The sequence below is a fragment of the Mesoplodon mirus genome, assembly GCF_964341445.2.
Source record: "Mesoplodon mirus genome assembly, chromosome: 19".
Lineage (NCBI taxonomy): Eukaryota > Metazoa > Chordata > Mammalia > Artiodactyla > Ziphiidae > Mesoplodon > Mesoplodon mirus.
In genome coordinates, this window is record NC_138995.1 from 22,573,978 (window position 1) to 22,595,859 (window position 21,882).

The window sequence follows — 21,882 nt, forward strand, 5'->3', positions numbered from 1 at the left end:
TCTGTCAAGTGAAATGCTAAGCAAAGTGAATACTACAAAATTCTTCCTATGAGAAGCTTATTAATATAAAAAGCTGGATATCAAAAAGGTCAAAACTTAATTTTAAAGGGCTCCAAGCAATTTTGACAAACTCCCTAGATAAGGGCAGATGGTACGTAACAATTTTCTACATGGCTAATTTTAATAAGACTGTTTTCCCAGTTCTTCTGTGAAATTAGTAAGAGGACTCCAAAGAAAGGAATACCTATTGATGGCATATTATATTCCCAAAATTATTAGATATTTTGCATGTATTAGTTTGTTTTGTGTCCATAACACTATTCTGTCATAGATATTTGTACATCTGTATTAATCAAAACTGAAAGTGTCAGAATTAACTTAGATGACTTTGGGGAAAAAAAGAAAAATAAACTACATGGTTTACATAACTGCAGGAAAGGCAGTGAAAAGCTATGCTTTCAGGGCTTCACGAAGGAACCTGAGACTTGAATGCCACTAGTGTTCTATTTGCAAGCGATGAAAACCAACTCTGGCTATAATAATGAGAAAAGGGAAATTTATATGAAAGATATCAGGTACTCCTGTAATTCAGTGTAGCTTAGAGGCTCAAGTTTGGAATGTGACAGAAACAGAGGAAATTCCAGAAGGCCAAAGAGCAGTAAATTTAGCTGTTTTTTTCGTGAGAATGTTTCTCTAGGAAGCCACGTATACTCTACCAGGATGAAGCCACCATTGGCAATTAAAGATCATCACCAACACCGCATAAGCAAATAACATTTGCACCGTTGCTCTGTTTTCCACATCCAGTACAGACACTGGGAGAGAAGCATCCAATTAGCCTAGCCTAGAAATTGGCCTCTTCTCCTTGAGGTTTTCTCCATGGGAGGATTCTGACCATTTGCAAGACTCCATACAAAGAGGGAATTCCTTAAATGAGTAAACATAATTGGAGGCCTGACAGTCCCTCCAAACAAGAGATAGTCCTCATAGCTCTCTCCCTTTGCCCAGTAAATTTGCCTCTCTGGATTGGCAGCATCATCTCCTTTATGTCAACTTCTTCCATTTGTTAGGAAGGAAGACTGCCAACAAATTCCAAACTTACATATTCATCACCAAAGTGGAAATAATTAATTCTCCTTTTTGCATCTTTATAAACTGTGAGAATCCCTTGCATTATCAGTATTTGGATTGCATGCCTGTCTCTGAATCCAGGAAAGTCCCCAGTTGACATCTCTCCTTAAAACATGGTTGAATTGAGCATAGAATCATTTACTCTAACGATACTAGCTTTATATAGCTACCCAAATTTTCACTTGACTGAAGAGAATAATGAACTTAGAAGATATCAGGCAATTTCTATACAGTTACAAGAATGCTGGATGCTGGAATATGTATTGAAATTCAGTGTGTGGTTATCTTTAAAATGCACCATTCTGCCTTCCAACTTTTCCATAAATGGAGAGTATGGTCACACAAGCTGTTTAACTCTCCATTGCTCCAATAATTTGATGAAATAATGGACAATTTGAACAGCTTCAAAAGTGAAATGGCAGTAAAGATTTTAATTAAATCTTCAGAAATCAGCTACTTTGAGCACTACCAAAAATATCTGATTGAACTTTTCTAGTCAACTTAAAAACAATAAAATTAGCTTGATTTAGCAGAATATCTCTGTGGGGGGTGGAGGGGAAGCACCCCCCCTTGATTTTTCAAATAATGATTTATGAAATAGTCTTGCTATGACCTTTAGTTATTTGGGGGTTAATTACCAAAGATAAAATGTCATCCCAATGATTAGAGGATACTGTCTCACTAATGATAATTTAGGCAGAAATTTTATATCAAATTATACAATGGTGTATTTATATTAAATCATTGTTTCCAAACCTGGATAATCATCAGGCTATCCTTAGAGAATATTCAATATTTTATTAATACAAATACGTAGGTCTCACCTAAGAGCTTTGAATTGTAACCTCTTGGGTTATTTATAATAGAGAAATACATATTTTTTAAATGCTCCCAGAATAATTCTTTTTTTTTTTTTCTTTTATTTTTTTTTTTTTTTATTTTTTTTGCCTTATAACAAATTTAATCAGTTATACATATACATATGTTTCCATATCCCCTCCCTTTTGCGTCTCCCTCCCACCCTCCCTATCCCACCCCTCCAGGCGGTCACAAAGCACCGAGCTGATCTCCCTGTGCTATGCGGCTGCTTCCCACTAGCTATCTATCTTACGTTTGGTAGTGTATATATGTCCATGCCGCTCTTTCACTTTGTCACAGCTTACCCTTCCCCCTCCCCATATCCTCAAGTCCATTCTCTAGTAGGTCTGTGTCTTTATTCCTGTTTTACCCCTAGGTTCTTCATGACATTTTTTTTTCTTAAATTCCATATATATGTGTTAGCATACAGTATTTGTCTTTCTCTTTCTGACTTACTTCACTCTGTATGACAGACTCTAGGTCTATCCACCTCATTACAAATAGCTCAATTTCATTTCTTTTTATGGCTGAGTAATATTCCATTGTATATATGTGCCACATCTTCTTTATCCATTCATCCGATGATGGACACTTAGGTTGTTTCCATCTCTGGGCTATTGTAAATAGGGCTGCTATGAACATTTTGGTACATGTCTCTTTTTGAATTATGGTTTTCTCAGGGTATATGCCCAGTAGTGGGCTCCCAGAATAATTCTAATGATTAGATGGGATTGGATACTACAGAGCTATATGATATATGTAACAGGAAAGTTAAAATTAAATGTTTGCTTAGTTTTTAAACCATTGCACTGCAGGATTTTAAAGTTATATGTGAAAGGACTTTCCTATGGCTCCATTACTGTGCAAATTATAGAGCTGTTTATTTATTTGTACTATTATTCAGTGTCTTCAGACATTTGTTGATGATGAAATATTCACCTATAGGTGAACTTGTACATGGAAATTCAGAGATAACTGCATGTTTGGGAAATAGGATAAGACCTCTGTCTTGGCAACCATTAGCCTCAGTTAATTCAATTTATTTTTTTATGCATTTATTGAGCAACTTCTATCATGTAGACAGTGTTAGGGTCTGTAAAAGTAGCAGAGAAATATAAAGTAAAATTCTTAAATTTGGTCAGTTAAATCACCATGTGAGATATAGTTTAAAAGACAGGGAGGGAAGAAGTGGTGATGAATATCATAAAGCAGATTTTTCTGTTTAAATGATAAGTAAGGTCTGAATTTTAGGCAGAATTAAATGCACCAGCAAAAACAAACAAACAAAAAACAAGCTAGAAAATAAAAAACATAAAGATGGAATGGTTAAAAAGAACAAATAAGAATTGCCATTATGGTATTACTCTGGAAGCCAAGGGTAAGATTTTTTTTTTTTTTTTGCGGTACGCAGGCCTCTCACTGTTGTGGCCTCTCCCGTTGCGGAGCACAGGCTCCGGACGCGCAGGCCCAGCGGCCATGGCTCATGGGCCCAGCCGCTCCGCGGCATGTGGGATCTTCCCCGACCGGGGCACGAACCCGTGTCCCTTGCATCAGCAGGCGGATTCTTAACCACTGCGCCACCAGGGAAGCCCCAAGGGTAAGATTTATCTGAGTAAGAGAGAACGTTGGAGTTTTGAGAACTGCAAGAATTACGAATCAGAGTTTGACAAGATGAAGGATGCGAAAGTACAATAGGATCTCCAATTCTGCCAACTGCCAAACGTCCCTGTTGGGTTATCTCTAGACTTAAAGGAAACAAGTGCAAATGCTTTGTCTTTATGCAATGTTATAGATGACGTTTAGCCTAGATTCCCTAAAAAGTTCAGATCCCTGATTGTTATTTAATGGGACTATGCTGCTATCTAGACATAGTGCTTCCCAAGACAGAGTGAATGGTCCACATTCCTCAGGACTTGGCTCAAGATAACACTATTTTTCCCAACTAGAAGAACGGCAGACTGTCAGAAATTGTATACAGCTAAAAGATCATTCTCTTTCCCACTCTACTCCAAGAAGTGTTGCTAAAAGTCAAAGACTATTGCTTCACAATGCAGCCAATATGATTTGCTCCCTAAGGTTTAATTACCTCTTAAGGTAATTAAACTTACCTTTAAATAAAACACTTCAGGTTTTATCTGAAGTGTTTCTTATTTTGGCTAATCAGCATTTCTTATGCACTGTCCATTTCCTGCTCTTATACTGTTCCCATTCCCCTCCCCTTTTCCACATACACTCTCATTTCCCTTGCCTTGTCTATTGATGGAATACGACTTCCTAATGGAAGTCTTTCCTTTTTCACTTTTGTCTACTTGTAGGTGATATCATGACTATAAAGCCTAACCTGTACTCCTGTGCTTGTATTGCTGGAATGACTTCCTTTGTGACAGGAGACTCTTCTCAGAAACAAATGTTCACATAAGCTTTTTTTCTCACCCCTAAAAGGACCCTGTGGTGAGGCTGAGAATGTTTGTTTATTTATTATACCTTACCCTTTTTGCTCCCTTCTCTTCCTGAACCTGTAGCAAGCCTATATCTCTAGGCCCCCTATACAGTGAATTGTGACCTTGTAACTGAATTCTGGCTATAGGAGAATGTAGGCAATGCTGGTTATTAAACAACGGCATCGGCAACAACACAATTCCTAATCCTCTGTGTTCTCTCTCTTTCCTACTCTTGCTACCTAATGCAGAGGACCTATCTGAGGACGCCAAATCCCTTGGGGATGTCAGACCTACCAGATAGGATAGACACTGGTGCCTGCCAACTTAAATTATATTGTGAAAGTGCAAGAGAACCTAATTCCCACAGTAGTAAGCTGCTGAGACTAGGTTTATTGAAACAGTTATCTTTCTGAATAATATATCTGAGCACAATTTAGCCAGCAGCCTTGCTGATAGACCTTGCACAACTCATTGAATTTACCTGAACCTCAGTTTCCTTATCTGTAAAAATAAGAAGAAACAAAACAAGACAACATTTCATCTTTAAGCCAGTGGTGATGTTATAGACTGAATATTTGTATCCCCTCAAAATTCATGTATTGAAGCCGTAAGCCCCAATATGATGGAATTTGGAGGTAATTTGCAATTACTTTGGAAAGTAATTAGCAATGAAGTCATAAGGGTGGCCTCTCCCCTTCGGATTAAGGGCCTTATAAGAACAGGAGGGGACACCAGGGCTCATTCTCTCTGCCATGTGAGGACACAGAGAGAAGGCATCCATCTGCAAGCCAGGAAGAGGCTATACTATACTATACTATATAGTATAGTATACTATACTATATAGTATATAGTATAGTATAAACCTGAAATTGCTGATAGACCTTGCACAGCTCATTGAATTTGAGTTGTGCAAGGTCTATCAGCACAACTATTCTATTGAATACAACCCAATCCTAATTTTATTGTTCAAATTATATCAGCTTGGTCCATTGAGTGCTCTTTCAGTTGGATCCTGAGTTGTTTTGATAAACCTTTCATCATTGTGTTTTTGTTTTTAGTATATCCTTTCTGGCACTTCAAGATGCTACATGCTCACCTTATATATTTTCTGCTCCAATCCTAGAATCAGTAATTACTCCAAGTAGTTCTTGTCCCTTTTATTGGACAGTGGTTTTAGACACTATAAGATCAGGGTGCTAGGTGTGTTCATTGTTACTGGGGCGTTGCTTCTAGGCATCCCAAATGAAAGAACAAAACAATATATGTGTGCATACACAAGTCTATAAATATTTATATATGTAAACTTCTTTATCTGTTTTAACCTAAATATAAGTTCATACTGATGTTTTTACCTGTAATCCATATCACACGGATAACTGTTGACTCCTTCCTTTATTTATCTTTAAATTCCATCTTCAGTGGTGAAAAGCCCAGCTTCCACTATCCACATTCTATTTACTTAATATTTTAATTCCAGAATTCGCTTATAGAACTATCAGAATTATTAGCCCATACCCCTGTGGAAAACAACTATATCAACTAGAATACAGTACTTCTATAACTTTTAGTTTTACAGACTCCACTCATTTTCAGTGTTTCCTAGGTCAGTAACATTTCCCCCACCCTTTTTATTGAGGTTGTTCCATCCATTAGTAGTACAGTTAGAACGTTTTCCCACAGTCTGCTTTCTACTTGAAATTTCCCAGAACTTTTAGATTATTTATTTTTAAATTGCCTGCAGTGAGGTTCCTCTTTCTGCTGTAATATTCTGTGCATTTTGATAAATACGTAGTGTCATGTATCCACAATTACAGTATTAAATGGAATAATTTTACCATCCTAATAAATCTCCTGTGCTTCAACTATTCAGTCTTCCTTCCCCTGTAACAAACGTTCACAACTTTTTTTCTGTTTTATCCCTTTTCCAGAACATCATATCATTAAAATCACACAATATATAGTCTTTTCAGACTGACTTCTTTCAACCAGCTGTGGTCATTTATGCTTCATCCATGTCTATTTGTGGCTACATAGATCATTTCATTTTTTTGGTGAACACTATTCCATTGTATGATAGCATAGATCTATGTTTATCCATTTACCCATTGAAGATCACATTGATTGCTTATTTCTTGACAATTTTGAATAAAAATAACATAGACATTCATGTGTAGGTTTTTGTGTGCACATAGTTTTTGAATCATTTGAGTAAATAGCTAGGAGTGTGATTGCTGAATCATCTGATAAGACTATATTTAGCTTTGTAACAGACTGCCAAGTGGTTTTCCAAAGTGGCTGTATGATTTTGCATTCCCACTAGCAATGGATAAGAGATTTTTTTGCTCAGCATCCTCACCAGAAATTGGTAGTGAGTTTTTATTATTTTTTATCATTCTAATAGGTATATAGTTGTATCTATTTTTTGCTTTAATTTTCAAACTCCTAACAATATATGATGTTGAACATCTTTTCATATGATTATTTTTCATGTTCATATCTACTCTTGTGAGATGCCTGTTCAGCTCTTCTGGCCATTTTTTATTTGGGTCCTTTGTTTTCTTTCTCTTGGGTTTTCTGGCCCTAAAAATCCTCTATTTTCCACCTATTTATAACTCCCTATACCCCCCAATGTCTGACAACCACTGATCTTTTTATTGTCTCCATAGTTTTGCATTTTCCAGAATGTCATATAGTTGGAATCATAGAAAACTTAGCCTTTTCAGCCTTTTAGGCTTTTTTCACTTAGTAAGATGCATATGTTTCCTCCATGTCTTTTCATGGCTTAATAGCTCATTTCTTTTTAGTGCTGGATAATATTCCATTGTCTGACTGTACCACAGTTTATCCATATATCCACTGTAGGATGTCTTGGCTACTTTCCCATTTGGGCAATTAAGAATAAAGCTGCTATAAACATCTGTGTGCAAGTTTTTATGTGGACATGAGTTTTCAACTCCTTTGAAAGTAAATAACAAAGAGCTGCTGGATTGAATGGTAAAACTATTTTTAGTTTTGTTAAGAAACTGCCAAACTATCTTCCGAAGTGGCTGTACTATTTAGCATTCCCAGCATCAATGAATGAGAATTCCTGTTACTCTACATCCTCACCAGCATTCCATGCTGTCAGTATTCCCAGTTTTGGCCACTCTAATACATGTGTAGTGGTATCTTATTGTTGTTATACATTGTTGAGTTTTAAGAGGGTTTTTTTGTTTTGTTTTGGTTTTGGTTTTGTGTTGTTTTGTTCTGGTTTTGTATATTTTGGATACCAGTCACTTATCAAATACTTGTTTTGGGCCTCCCTGGTGGCGCAGTGGTTGAGAGTCCGCCTGCCGATGCAGGGGATACGGGTTCGTGCCCCGGTCTGGGAGGATCCCATATGCCACGGAGCGGCTGGGCCCGTGAGCCATGGCCGCTGGGCCTGCGCATCCGGAGCCTGTGCTCCGCAACGGGAGAGGCCACAACAGTGAGAGGCCCGCATACCGCAAAAAAAAAAAAAAAAAAGAAAAGAAAAAAAAAACAAATACTTGTTTTGCAAACATTTTCTCCTAGTCTGTAGCTGGTCTTTTTATTCTCTTAACACTGCCTTTCCCACAGCAGAAATTTTAATTTTAATAAAGTCCAAGTTATTATCAAGTTTTTCTCTTATAGATTGTGTTTTTGATATTGTATCTAAAAAGTCATCATCAAACCCAAAGTTACTGCTATGGACTGAATATTTATTTTCCTCCAAAATTCATGTGTTGAATGTTAATGCCCATGATGATGGTATTTGGAGTTGGGGTCTTTGGGAGAAAATTAAGTCATGAGAGCAGAGTCCTCATTAATGAGATTAATGCCCCTGTAAAAAGACACAGGGGAGAGATGATCTTTCTCTCTGCCATGTGAGGAGATAGCGAGAAGGAAGCTGTCTGCAAACCAAGAAAATGCTTCTTATGGGTACAGAATCTAGCAGCAGCACCTTGATCCTGGACTTCCTAGCCTCCAGAGCTATGAGAAATAAATGTGTTTTTCATTTATTTGTTTGTTTAAGTCACCCAGGTTTTTCATTACAGCAGCCTGAACTGACTAAGATAGTCATCAAGAGTTTCTCCTATGTTTTCTTCTAGAAATTTTATAATTTTGCATTTTACAGCCAACATCTATTATTCAAAATAGGTTACTTTGTGTGAAAGGTGTAAGATCTGTGTCTAGATTAATTTTAGGAATATGGATATTCAATATTTCCAGCATTATTCTCTAAAAGATTATTCTTTCTCCATTGAATTACCTTTGCTCCTTTGCCAAAGATGAGTTAACTATATTGTGTGGTTCTATTTCTGTACTCCCTATTTTATTTTATTGATCTATGTCTCTATTCATTTGCCAGTACTATCCTCTTTTCATTACTTTAAGCTCTGTATTAAATCTTAATGCCATTAGTCCTCTTTTCTTTTCTTCAGTATTGTGTTACTTATTCTATGTCTTTTGACTTTCCATATGAACTTTAGAATCATCTTGTCAGTATCTACAAAATAACTTACTGGGATTTTGATTGGAATTTTGTTGAATCTATGCATCAAAGTTGATTGAACTGGCATTTTAACAATATTTAGTCTTCCAATCCATGAAAGCAGAATACTTCTACATTTATTTATAACTTTAATTTCTTTCTTCAGTTATATATTTTTCTGCATATAAATTATATACATAATTTGTTAGATTTATATTTGTTATTTTTTATTTTTAGTATTATTATAAATGGCACTTTGTGATGATGATGATGATGATGTCAAACTCCTATTTTTTGTGCTGGTATATAGGAAAACAGTTGACTTTTTTATATTAACCTTATTTTCAGTGACCTTGCTATCTAAATATTTCTCAACTTACGATGGGGTTATGTCCCAATAAACCCATCATAAGTTGAAAATATCACAATTGGAAAATGTATTTTGTATACCTAACCTATGAAATGTCATAGCTTAGCCTAACCTACCTTTAAAGTGCTCAGAACACTTATATTTAGCCTACAGTTGGGAAAAATCATCTAACACAGAGCCTGTTTTATAATGAAGTGTTGAATATCTTGTGTTATTTATTGAATGCTGAGTTGAAAGTGAAAAACAATGGTTGTGTGGGTACAGAATGGTTATGAAGGTATCAGCTGTTTACTCTTGTGATCAAGTGGCTGACTGAGAGCTGGGGCTTGCTGCCGCTGCCCAGCATAATGAAAGATTATCTCACTGAGTATCACTAGGGCAGAAATCAAAATTCAAAATTCAAAGTATGGTTTCTACTGAATGCATATCACTTTCACACCATCATAAAGTCAACCGTGTAAAGTCAAGTTTCCACCCATTGTAAGTCAAGGACCACCTGTGCTTGCTTACTATTTTCAGAAGTTATTTTTTCAGTTCATCTGTGAACAGTTTTCCAATGTATTTTCCTTTCCAATGATTTACCTTTTATGTTCCTTTCTTGTCTTATTTGAACTAGCTAAGATATCCAGTACAATATTGAATAGGATTGATGAGAGGAGGGCTTTCTTGCCCCTTCCGTGTTTACACCTAATCTCTCATCGTCCACTATGATATTAGCTTTAGGTTTTTGTTTTTGTTTTATTTTGATTATTTGAATGTTCTTCATTAAGTTGAAGAATTCCCCCCACCCCGTTACTAACTTGCCAAGAGTTCCTCTCATGACATTGTTGGATTTTGTCAAATGCTTTGTCTGCATCAGCTGATATGATCGTATGATTTTTCCCCCTTATCCTGTTAACATGGTTCATACACTGATTGACTTATGAGTGTTGAATCAGCCTTGAATATCTGGAGTGAATCCCACTTGGTCATGATATATATATATATATATATATATATATATATATATAGAGAGAGAGAGAGAGAGAGAGAGAGAGAGGAGTTTGATTTGCTTATATTTCACTGACAATTTTTGCATCTGTGTTTGTAAGAAATATTGATGTGCATATACATCTTCATTTTGTTTTTTTATTGGAATAATGCCGGTCTCATGAATGATTTAGAAAGTTTCCCCTCTGTTTCTATTTTCTGGAAGAGATTGTATTGATCTGGGATTTTTCTTCATTACATGTTTGGTAGAATTCACCAGTGAAACAATCTGGGTGTTATGCTTTTTTTTTTGGCTGTGTTGGGTCTTCATTGCTGCGCGTGGACTTTCTCTAGGTGTGGCGAGCAGGGGCTACTCTTCATTGTGCGGGCTTCTCATTGCAGTGGCTTCTCTTGTTATGGAGCTCGGGCTCTAGGGCACGCGGGCTTCAGTAGTTGTCACGCGTGGGCTCAGTAGTTATGGCTTGCAGGCTCTAGAGCGCAGGCTCAGTAGCTGTGGCGCACGGGCTTAGTAGTTGTGGCTTGCGGGCTCTAGAGTGCAGGCTCAGTAGTTGTGGTGCATGGGCTTAGTTGCTCCGCGGCATGTGGGATCTTCCTGGACCAGGGCTCAAACCCGTGTCTCCTGTGTTAGCAGGCAGATTCTTAACCACTGTGCCACCAGGAAAGTCCCTATGCTTTATTTTTTGAAAGGTTATAAATTATTTGAATACCTCTAATAGGTATAGGCATATGCATATTATGTATTTATCCTATCGGTGTTTGTGTTTTGGTAGTTTGTGTCCTTCTAGAAATTGTTTCATTTTATCTAAATTATCAAATTTGAAGTCATAGAGTTGTTTGTAGCATTCCATTGTTATCCTTTGAGTGTCAAAGGGCCAGTGATGACCCCTTTTTCGTTTCTGATGTTGCTAATGTGTATCATCTCTCTTTTAGTCATGGTTATCCAGGGTTGAGGCTTATCAATTTCATTGACCTTTTCAAAGAAGCTTTTAGTTTCATTGCTTTTCTTTACTGTTTTCCTGTTTGTCATTTATTTCTACTCTTAGTTTATATTGTTTCTTTTCTTTCGAATATTTTAGGTTTAAATGGCTCTTTTTCTCTAATTTCTTAAAGTGGAAACCTGCATTATTGATTTTAGATCTTTCTTCCTTTCTGATATATTCATTTAATGCTACAAATTTTTCCCTCTCTCTGCTTTTGCTGTATCTCACAAATTTTGATAAGTTGTATTTTCATTTTCACTTAGTCCAGTGTGTATTAATTTATATGTAATATCCCTAGTATGTAGTATATAATATGTAATAGTATATATAATACAATATGTAATATAATATTGTATTACATAATATATAATATTACATAATATATTAACTTGAGTCTTATTTTTTGAGGTATGTGTTATTTAGAAATGTGTTTTTTAATCTCCAAATATGTAGGAATTTTCTAACTATCTTTCTGGTTTTTATTTTTAGTTTAATTCAGTTGTGGTCTGAGAACATACTTTACATGGTTTCTTTCTTTTAAGTTTGTTAAGGTGTGTTTTATGGCCCATAACGTGTTATAAGTTGCTGAATGATCCATGAGAGCTTGGAAGGAATGTGTATTTTGCTATTGCTAGATGGAATGTTCTAATAAAAGTTAATTAGATCAAATTGATTGATAGTGCTGGTAAAGTCAACTATATCCTTACTGATTTTCTGCCTTCCTGATTTATCAATTTCTAAAAGAGGTGTGTTGAAGTCTCCGACTATAATAGTGGATTTGTCTGTTTTTCTTCACAGTCCTATTAGTTTGTTTGTTTTTTTTTTTTTTTTTTTTTCGTTCTACGTGGGCCTCTCACTGCTGTGGCCTCTCCCGTTTGGGAGCACAGGCTCCGGACATGCAGGCTCAGTGGCCATGGCTCACGGGCCCAGCTGCTCCACGGCATGTGGGATCTTCCCGGACCAGGGCACGAACCCGTGTCCCCTGCATCGGCAGGTGGACTCTCAACCACTGCGCCACCAGGGAAGCCCAGTCCTATTAGTTTTTGTTTCATGAATTTTAACACTCTGTTGTTAGGTACATACGCTTTTAGAATTGTAATGTCTTTTTGGAGAATCAACCCTTTTATCACCAAATAAACACCCTATTTATTCCTGACAATTTTTTGTGTTCTCAACTATGCTTTGTATGCAAATAAATGACTGCTTCATCTTTATTTTTGTTACTGTAACCATGGTATATCTTTTCTCCATCCCTCTACTCTTAACCTGAGTCTGTATATTTAAGTTGGTTTCTTGTAGATAACATATATTTGGCTCCTTTTTTTTTTTTTTTTTTTTTTTTTGCAGTACAGGGGCCTCCCACCACTGTGGCCTCTCCTGCTGTGGAGCACAGGCTCCGGACGCGCAGGCTCAGCGGCCATGGCTCACGGGCCCAGCCGCTCCGCGGCATGTGGGATCTTCCCGGAATGGGGCACAAACCCGTGTCCCCTGCATCGGCAGGCGGACTCTCAACCACTGCGCCACCAGGGAAGCCCTCCTTGTTATTTTTTTATAGAGAATCTTTGCCTTTATACTGATATGTTTAGAACATTCCCATTTAAAGTGATGATTGATGTGCTTAGATTAATAGCTATCAAGTTTAAAACTTTTTTTCTACTTTCACTTTTTTACCACCTCTATCTTTTTATGCCTTTTTTTTGGCTTTTAACTTATCAGTTTATATGATTCTATTTTATCTACTTTCTTAGCATATCAATATATTTCTTCTAAAAAATTTTAGTGGTTACCATAGAATTTGCAATACATATTTTTAACTAGATATACCTCCTAATAACATCATACCACTTTATCTATACTGCAGATGCCTTATAAAAGAGTATTTTTAACTCCTCTCTCTTACCCATATGACACTGCTGTCATTTATATCACTTATACATTGCTACTATTATTAAATTAAAGAAACAATTATATTTTAAATAAGAATAAGAAAAATAAATGACTTTATTTTTCTTTCAGTTATTCTTTTCTGATGCTTCATCTTTTTTTGATGTAGATCCAAGTTGCAGATCTTTTTTATTTAAATTCTCCCTGAAGAATTTTTAAAAATAATTTTAGCAGCACAGTCTGCTGGAGATTAATTTCTTCAGTTTTTTTGTTTGTTTTGTTTTTGTTTTTGGCTGTACCACGTGGCATACGGGATCTTAGTTCTCTGACCAGGGATCAAACCCGTGCCCCCTGCTGTGGAAGCGTGGAGTCCTAACCCCTGGATCACTAGGGGATTCCCAGTTTTCGTCTATCTCAGAAAGACTTTTTATTTTTCTCTCACTTTTGAAGGATAATTTCACTGGTATTGAATCCTAGGTTGGTTGGGGCACAGTTTCTAACACTTCAAATATTTTATTCCACTTTCTTCTTTCTTGCATGGTTTCTGACAACATATCCAATATAATTATTATCCTTGTGACTCTATAGGTTTATTTTTTTCCAAGATATTATCTTTGTCTTTGGTTTCTTATCATTTAAATATGATAATATGATATATCCAAGTGAATTTTCTTTACCTTTTTTTTTTTTTCTGAGTCTGTAGTTTGGTGCTTGTCATTCATTTTGGAAAGTTATCAGTCATTACTACTTCAAATATTTCTTCTGCTACATTCTTGTTTTTCTCTTTTTAGTATTTAAATTGCATGTATGCTACACATTTTGAAATTCGTCCATTGTCTTAGATGTTCTGTTCTTTTTTTTTCCTTCATCCTTCATTTTTTTAGCATTTCATTTTGGGAGATTTCTATTGACCTATCTTAAGATCTCTGATTCAACCCTCAGTTATACCCATTTTACTTATGAACTCAAAGTTATTCTTCATTTTTATTATACTGTTTTCATTTCTAATTTTTTTGTTTTTTTAATTTTGTACGGTTCCATCTCTGTGGTACATAATTTTATATTTCCCATCTAGTCTTGTCATCTGAAAAACTGGGTTCCTCTCTTAGTGGGTAGAGTCAAAAGACACATCAAGCCAAAGATCGGGAGAAGGAAGGGTTTATTACTTGCAGCAAGTAAAAGGAACACTACAGATTTTTCCCAAAGCAGTGTCTTCCCAAAACAGCAAAATTGAGGCAGTTTGAAGCTAAGGTTACATGCATATTCATGAAGGGGCTTGAGCAGAGGAGAATACAGCATAAAATTGGGTCAAAGTTTGACAGAGTCCAAGCTTTAGTTGAATGAAGTCATGAGGGTCAGAAGAGGTCAACATCATCATCCCTTAGGTTCCAGTTAATCTGGTGGTTGAGAACATTAGGCTAATCTTTACCATTGAAACAGAACTGAGAGTCTTTACACCTGATATACTATCTTTTCTATTGTAACTTCTCTTACCTAATAACAGTTGTTTGTTCCTGCATTCTTTTATTCCCTTAAGATCATTAATTTCTGAGACCTGTTCAAGGACAAGCACTATGGCCAGGCTTAGATCACAGAATGGCTTAGACCCAAAATGGCTTCTCTTATGTCAAGAAAGCTAGGTCTGGTTCTCTTTGTTTGGGGACACATACCCCATCTGCTAACTTTCTTACATGCTGTCTACGTTTTCATTAGACCCTTATAGCATATTAATCCTAGTTATTTTAAATTTCATGTTTGATGTTGACAATTACAACATCTGTGTTTTATTTGAGTCTGGTTCTTATACTTGGTTTGTCTCTTCAGGTTATGTTTTTTCTTGCATTTTAACAAGATTTGTAATAATTTTGGTGAAAGATAGATATGCCATATCAGGTAATAAGAACTGAGTTAAATAAACCTTTAGTGTGATGTTTTATATAATTTGTCAGGATTGGACTGTAATTTGGTCAGCCAGAGTCTTTTTCCTCTAGTGTACTTTGTTTGTTTGTTTGATTGTTTATGTCTCCCCTGTTGTCATTAGGATTAGGAAACGGATGCCGAGACTGGAACAGCACAAGCTTTATTCAATGCCCAAAGAATGGAGAAGGGGGATCCTAGTTTGCAAATCAACTTCTCAACCCAATTCAGAGGGAAGACACCAAATATATAGGAAGGTTAAAGTAAAAGGAAGGGATTTGGAAAGAGTTGAAGGAATATTCATGTGTTATTAGAGAATAGGGGTGTGGTTTGGACCTGGAACCAATGCAAATCTTTTCAGTCCTTGTTTGGGCTTTTCCGGTTGTTGTCACAGCAATCATCAACTGTCTTGGTGTGTTATTTAGCATGTTAATGTATTATAATGAGTGTATAATGAGGCTCAGGGTCTACAGGAAGTTAAATCTTCCACCATCTTGGGCCTAGCTGGTTCTAAGTAGTACTTGTTTTTTTGGGGTTTTTTTGTCTGTTTGTTTTTTCTCTTTGCAGCTTCTTTCTGAAACTTAGAGAAGAGTAATTGGCTTCTGTTCTAGGGAGGGGCACAGTTATGATTATGAGGTGACAGTCTTGGTAACAATCATAGTGATAATGAAAGAGCAATGGGTTTTGAGCCCTATATGCCTGGTTCAAATTCTTTAACCATACCTTACTATGTGAGTCACATCAAGAGATCTATTCTTTTAGAGCTCCATGGACAAAATGAAAAGTGAAGGCTTTTTTTTAGTGTGGTCATTGTTAGCAATAGTAGATTCATATTATTTTTATTTATTTTTTAAAATGTATTTATTTTAAAAAAGTTTTTTGGCCATGCCATGCAACATGCAGGATCTTAATTCCCCAACGAAGGATCAAATCTGTGCCCCCTGCAGTGGAAGCACAGAGTGCTAACCATTGTACCGCCAGGGAATTCCACACATATTATTTTTTTCCCACTCATATTATTTTTAAATTGTAATATTCACATGCAAAGTGTTATATCATCATCATAATTAACAGCATTATCAATGGTTTTTTGGATTATTGATTTCTTACTAGAGAGCTAGCTGGGTGAAAAGACCTTTTGAAATAGTGAAGTGTGACAATGATGTAATAAAAAGGGCATTGAAAGGAACGTGATATCAGTTATAGGGTATAATGAAAGAACTGAAAACATACATTGCCACCTTTGTGATTTGCCAAAACAACCCCTTGTGTGGTCCTTTTATGGCTATAAGGTGCCTGCCATCTTTTCATGTTATCTTCACACCTATTGTGTGATATAGACAAAAACTAAAACATTTGTTTCTCTTGATAATCCTGAGATAGGAATGAGAATAATAATATTTTTCTTGTTTTAATATGTGGGAACTGAAGTTTTATCATCAAAGGAATAAGTCTAAAGCCATACATTTTGTTTGGAAGAGTAGCTGGAATTCAACTCAAGAATCTAGAAAATTTATTCTCAGACTTAGGCCAAAGCTCTTTCCTCTACACAGAATGGTCTCTTGCCAAATGTAGGTAATTTGATGCTCCATTGAATCCCAAATGTTTTTGAGTCTCAAACTCCAGAACAGATAGGAATTCACGAGTGAAGCTGTCTGTGTGCTACTGACACTTTGAGACTCCCCCCAGGTTTCAGTAACCTTTGTCACCCTAGGGGGAAAATAATGCAGGCATCACAGTTGAGCAGAGAATTCAAGTTATCAGCCCTAACCTGAGCAAGACAATGAATTCTGTTGTGAATGTTTACTGCATAATCTAAAGCTTTGGAAACATTCTAATTAGTTGTGGAATGCCACTGTTTTAATAGGTTGTCATTCCACTCAAATTTTAGAACTATAATAAGAAAAGTGAAAAAACGGGCTGCCTAGAGCCCAGAGGTACTTGTTTTCTATAGCCGATATTATGGTAATGGTGATAATCTCTTAGACTCACTTAGGAGAGAGAGAGACATACCCTCACCCCATAGCATCTTCAAGATTGCTAAAGGGCCTCCAAACAAGAGAGATTTCTTCTATAGCTGTCTGGCAGGGCATCTTTGTATTGTACAATTAATCTACTGTAGGATATGGTTTTCTCTTAAACAGTAGGAAGAGGAATTGGGTCTGATTCTCTACTAACTAGCAACCAATTCATAAACTAGAGGTCACTGGAGGAGCCACAGAAATTCTAGGAGAGGAAAAAGCCACAATGACTTTTACTGGTCCCTTAAAGGCCATCCAGTAATCTGAAAGTGAAAATGCAGTAATACTTATCTTCTCCCCAGACACTTGTTGTCCAAGAGTGTGCCTATGCTTTCACCATTAGAATGGTAAAGTCATGACTTGGCTTTGGGGGAAGCAGTGTGGCAGAGTGCCAAGGGACCATCTGTCCTCTGCCTCAAAGAGACATGAGCTTTGTGGCCAAGCTCTGTCTCAAGGCACCAACCAATCATAATAAAACATATTGCATCTTTTGACCAATGGGAGTAAGATTGGATGGGTAAATATTCCCTCTTTTATCCTCAGGCAGTAAATTGTGATATGTATTTCATAAAACTCTTTAAGAGTTCCCAGTAGGATTTATCATTAGTTACTGTAGGAATTTGCCATCCCAAAATATGTCTCTTTGGCATATTAATTGCTTTAAGCTGATTATTTTCTAAGAAACAGCAGATATCAGAAAAACTCTGAAGACTAAGTAGGAGTTACCTACTAAGTAGGAAACATTTACATTTATAAGAGAAATCTCCCTTGCTGTACCAGGAAGAAGAAGTTGACTAAATCTAGATACTCTTATCAAGGGAGAAGGCATTGACTTAAACCTGAATAACGACTTTGCCCTAGTTTACTGTGCTTTTCTTTGTAGCCTCCCTTAACTGACTCTCTCTACCCTCAACATCTTTAGCCTCTTTTGCCTTTAGCTGAGAATGGTATTTAAGGTGAGGGCTTTGGCCATTTTGGTGAGTTACTCAATTTACTGGGTCTCTCCCATGTGTACATATCATTAAATTTTTGTTTGATTTTCTCCTGTTTATCTCTCTCATGCTAATTTAATTCTTAGACCAGCCAGAAGAACCTAGAAGGGTAGAGGCAAATTTCTTCCTCCCTGATATTACCCATCCTGGCGGCCAGCTTGATAATATATGATTGTATTGGCTTTCATGCCTTCTCTGTTTCGCTTACCTGCCTTGTACTCTTATTCCTTGGTATCCCATTACCAAACAAACTAGTTTCACGTAAGCCCTTTTCTCCAGTCCCAGAGGAAGACATTTACTTTAAGCTCTCATTACTTAAAGTATGGCCTGGGTACCATCAGTACTGGCATTACCTGGAAATTGATTAGAATTGCCAAGTCTACTGAATCTCAATCTGCACCTCAGCAAGGTCCTAGGTGCCTCTTAAAGCTTAAGAAACACTACCTTAGGGCCTCCCTGGTGGCGCAGTGGTTGAGAGTCCGCCTGCCGATGCAGGGGATTCGGGTTCGTGCCCCGGTCTGGGAGGATCCCATATGCCGTGGAGCGGCTGGGCCCGTGAGCCATGGCCGCTGGGCCTGCGCATCCGGAGCCTGTGCTCCACAACGGGAGAGGCCACAACAGTGAGAGGCCCGCATACCGCAAAAAAAAAAAAAAGAAACACTACCTTAAAATTCAAATGTCATAACGATTTAAATTAGATGGCAAACTTAAATGCCTCAGAGCCCAGACAAATTATTTAAATTATATAGTTATATAAATGAGTTAAGTGACCTTATTATAAGATAATGGAGAATACTGTAGACTTTGAGTTGGAAAGCATGCATTCTATGCCGTTTCAAAGATGAAGATGTTACCCGAAAACTGGGTTCGCCTCTTGGTGGGTATAGAGCCAAAAGACACAATCAAGCCAAAGAGCGGGAGGAGGAAGGATTTATTACTTGCAGCAAGTAAGGCGAACACCGGCGATCTTTCCCAAAGCAGTGTCTCCATGAACAGCAAAATTGGGGCAGTTTTAAGCTAAAGATACATACATATTCATGAAGCGGCTTGAGCAGAGGAGAATTAAGCATAGAATCTGGGCAAAGGTTGACAGAGTCCAAGCTTTAGTTGATTGAAGTCACGAGGGTCAGAAAAGGTGACAATCATCATTCCTTAGATTTGGACCATTCTGGGGTGTCAGCATGTAGTTACCATCCTCCACCTGGGGGCCCTACTTCCTGCAGAACTCTCAGATTGTTATGTACATCCTTTGAGGAGGAAATAGGACTGTTTTATCACTGAACTTTTGTTTCTTAACTGCTTTTCCTCTGTTCCTGCATTCCCTCCCTTCCCTTAAGATCCTTAATTACTGAGACCTATTCAAGGACAAGCACTGTGGCCAGGCTTAGACCACAAAATGGCTTAGGCCAAAAATGGCTTCTTTTATGTCAAGAAAGCTGTGCCTAGTTCTCTTTTTCCAGGGATCCCCTACCCTATCTGCTTACAAAGCCACCATATGAGTATTGAAAATTGATACCATTATAGTAAAATGGTCCTGCTTCTTGCAAATTTTTCTGAAGGTACAGGAAATCAAGGCTAAAAGATACATTTTTTGTAATTTTTAAAACATTTGGAAGCCCAAGAAAAACATATAAAGATTGGAAATGTTTTATAGGCTTCTATTTGTCTTTCTCCCCAGACATTAAAGCTATTTTACTTAAGAAGCACCAAGTAGTCAAGGTACACCAGCAATGAGCAATCCATTGATTTTACACGGGTATCTTGCTAAATCACAACCTTCTTCTGTTCTAAGCTTATACACACCTCTGATCTCCAAATGCTCTTAATTCTCAGTTCCATTTTAATGTATTTCTGAGATTTCTTTCTATGGCCTTGAAGTTCGATTTGGTCTCAGCCTGATTTTATTCTATTCTCTTTATTCTACAAAGGGCTCAACTGTCTTTTATTCTTTCAGCTTCCTTTGAGGGGATACACTACCATAGAACCCACTAAAACCAACGATGGAAATCACTCCCTTAGACTTTCTAGGTTCCTTGAAGGTCAAGAATAATTTGGACCTCAGAGAATTGTTTTGGTTGTTGTTGTTACTAATGATCACAAACTCTGCACATTTCCCCATTTCTAAATTGATCAACTTCAGTATAACCATTATTTGTCAGTAATGTTATTACATTGAAAAATCTTCCAAAATATGATACCCATGTGGAAAAACTGCAATCAAAGTACTCCTTCTCAGAAAACCAGTCTTTCCCTACCTTGGGAGTGGAAAATAATAATAAAAATAATAATTGGACCAAGTTATCACTAAGAATCCTTTGATATTTTACTTTTTATGATTTTCTCATTCACTACAATTTATTTTTATCAGCAATTTACAAGGTTCCCTTGGACAGAAACATTACATGCACCATGCTGGGATTATTTTCCTCTTCCCTTTTGATTATGAATTTTGTTACCAGAATGTAAGCAAATTCTACACTGAGCCTTGTGATTTAAAGATGAATAATAAGAATCAAGAAATCAATACTTAGTAAAATAATTTAGGGAAAAAAACAATAAATTTTTGCATTTGAAGATTAACTTGGTTGGTTGTCTCTCCTTATAAAATTAGTTTTGTTCAAGGTCTACTGTGCAGGGAAGACCTTAGGAAAATAAAGTGGTGCATTCTTCATTGTCTTCAAATCTATTTTCTGCTTGAACAGAGTTAGCATTAAATTAAAAAGCAAGGAAATCACTTGCTGATGGAAGTCTCAGTATAAGAAGCATGGTAGAAAGGTCCACTCTCTTCTGGGTGTTGATTTTTAAGTCACTCAACTGCACATATTTCTGACCACATAAATGCCAGGAATTTGATTTAACACAGCTTGATCACCTAGCCTATATTACAAAAAGAGGAAATTCTTTTAAAAACACAAATATTGCTATTTACAGGTAATCTGGTAGAACAAAGAGGCTCACCTTTTAGATCTCAGAGACCTGGCTTCAAATCCTTACTCTTAAACTTACCAGCTGTGTGACCTCAGGTATCATACTTCACTTCACTGAGTATTAGTTTCCCCATCTGACCAAATTTGTCTGACTCCTGTGACCCATGCTATTTCTACTACATCAGGATTTTCTTAATGTGTCTGTATCCATATAACCATTGTTACTAAACAATTTCCAATACAATATTTTCTTCAGGCCCCACTATTATATGCTGTGTCCTCAGAGTCCATAGCATGTCTATTCTCATCCTCTAATACCTTGTCTGTTTATCACATAGAAATGTCCATCAACTTTTTAGCACTACCTAGTCTATTTAATCCAATCAGACTGTGACCTCCATAAATCTGTTTCACATGTCTCTATCTCCCGAAATCAAAGGATCCATCATGGTCGTTAGAAATTGGTAAGTGCTTAGTAATTATTGCTTCCTCTCCCTCCATTTAAGTATAGCGTAATTTCAATAAATGTAAGAAGTTTGAGAAGAGGGTTATCTCCAAATTAACGCTAAATTTGGAGTTCTCTGATTCAAAGGAAAGCAAGGGAACTAAATCAAAAAGTCTAGCAGCATTTCATGCTGGAGAAAGGGATGTAAACAAGCTGGTTGCCACTAAACAGTGTCCCACGTTGATGGCTCAATTTTTTTCTCCTTTTAACTGTGTTCGTTTTTCAGAGTAATATGTGTTGCTGGAGGGAGAAAAAGATCACAGTAGGAGGTGACATATGTCACTTCCTGTGTCATTACTAAGAGAGTCTACCTTGCCATGTTTACCTCTCAGTAGTCTGCTGCTTACTTTCCACTTCCCACTAAAGCAAACCCG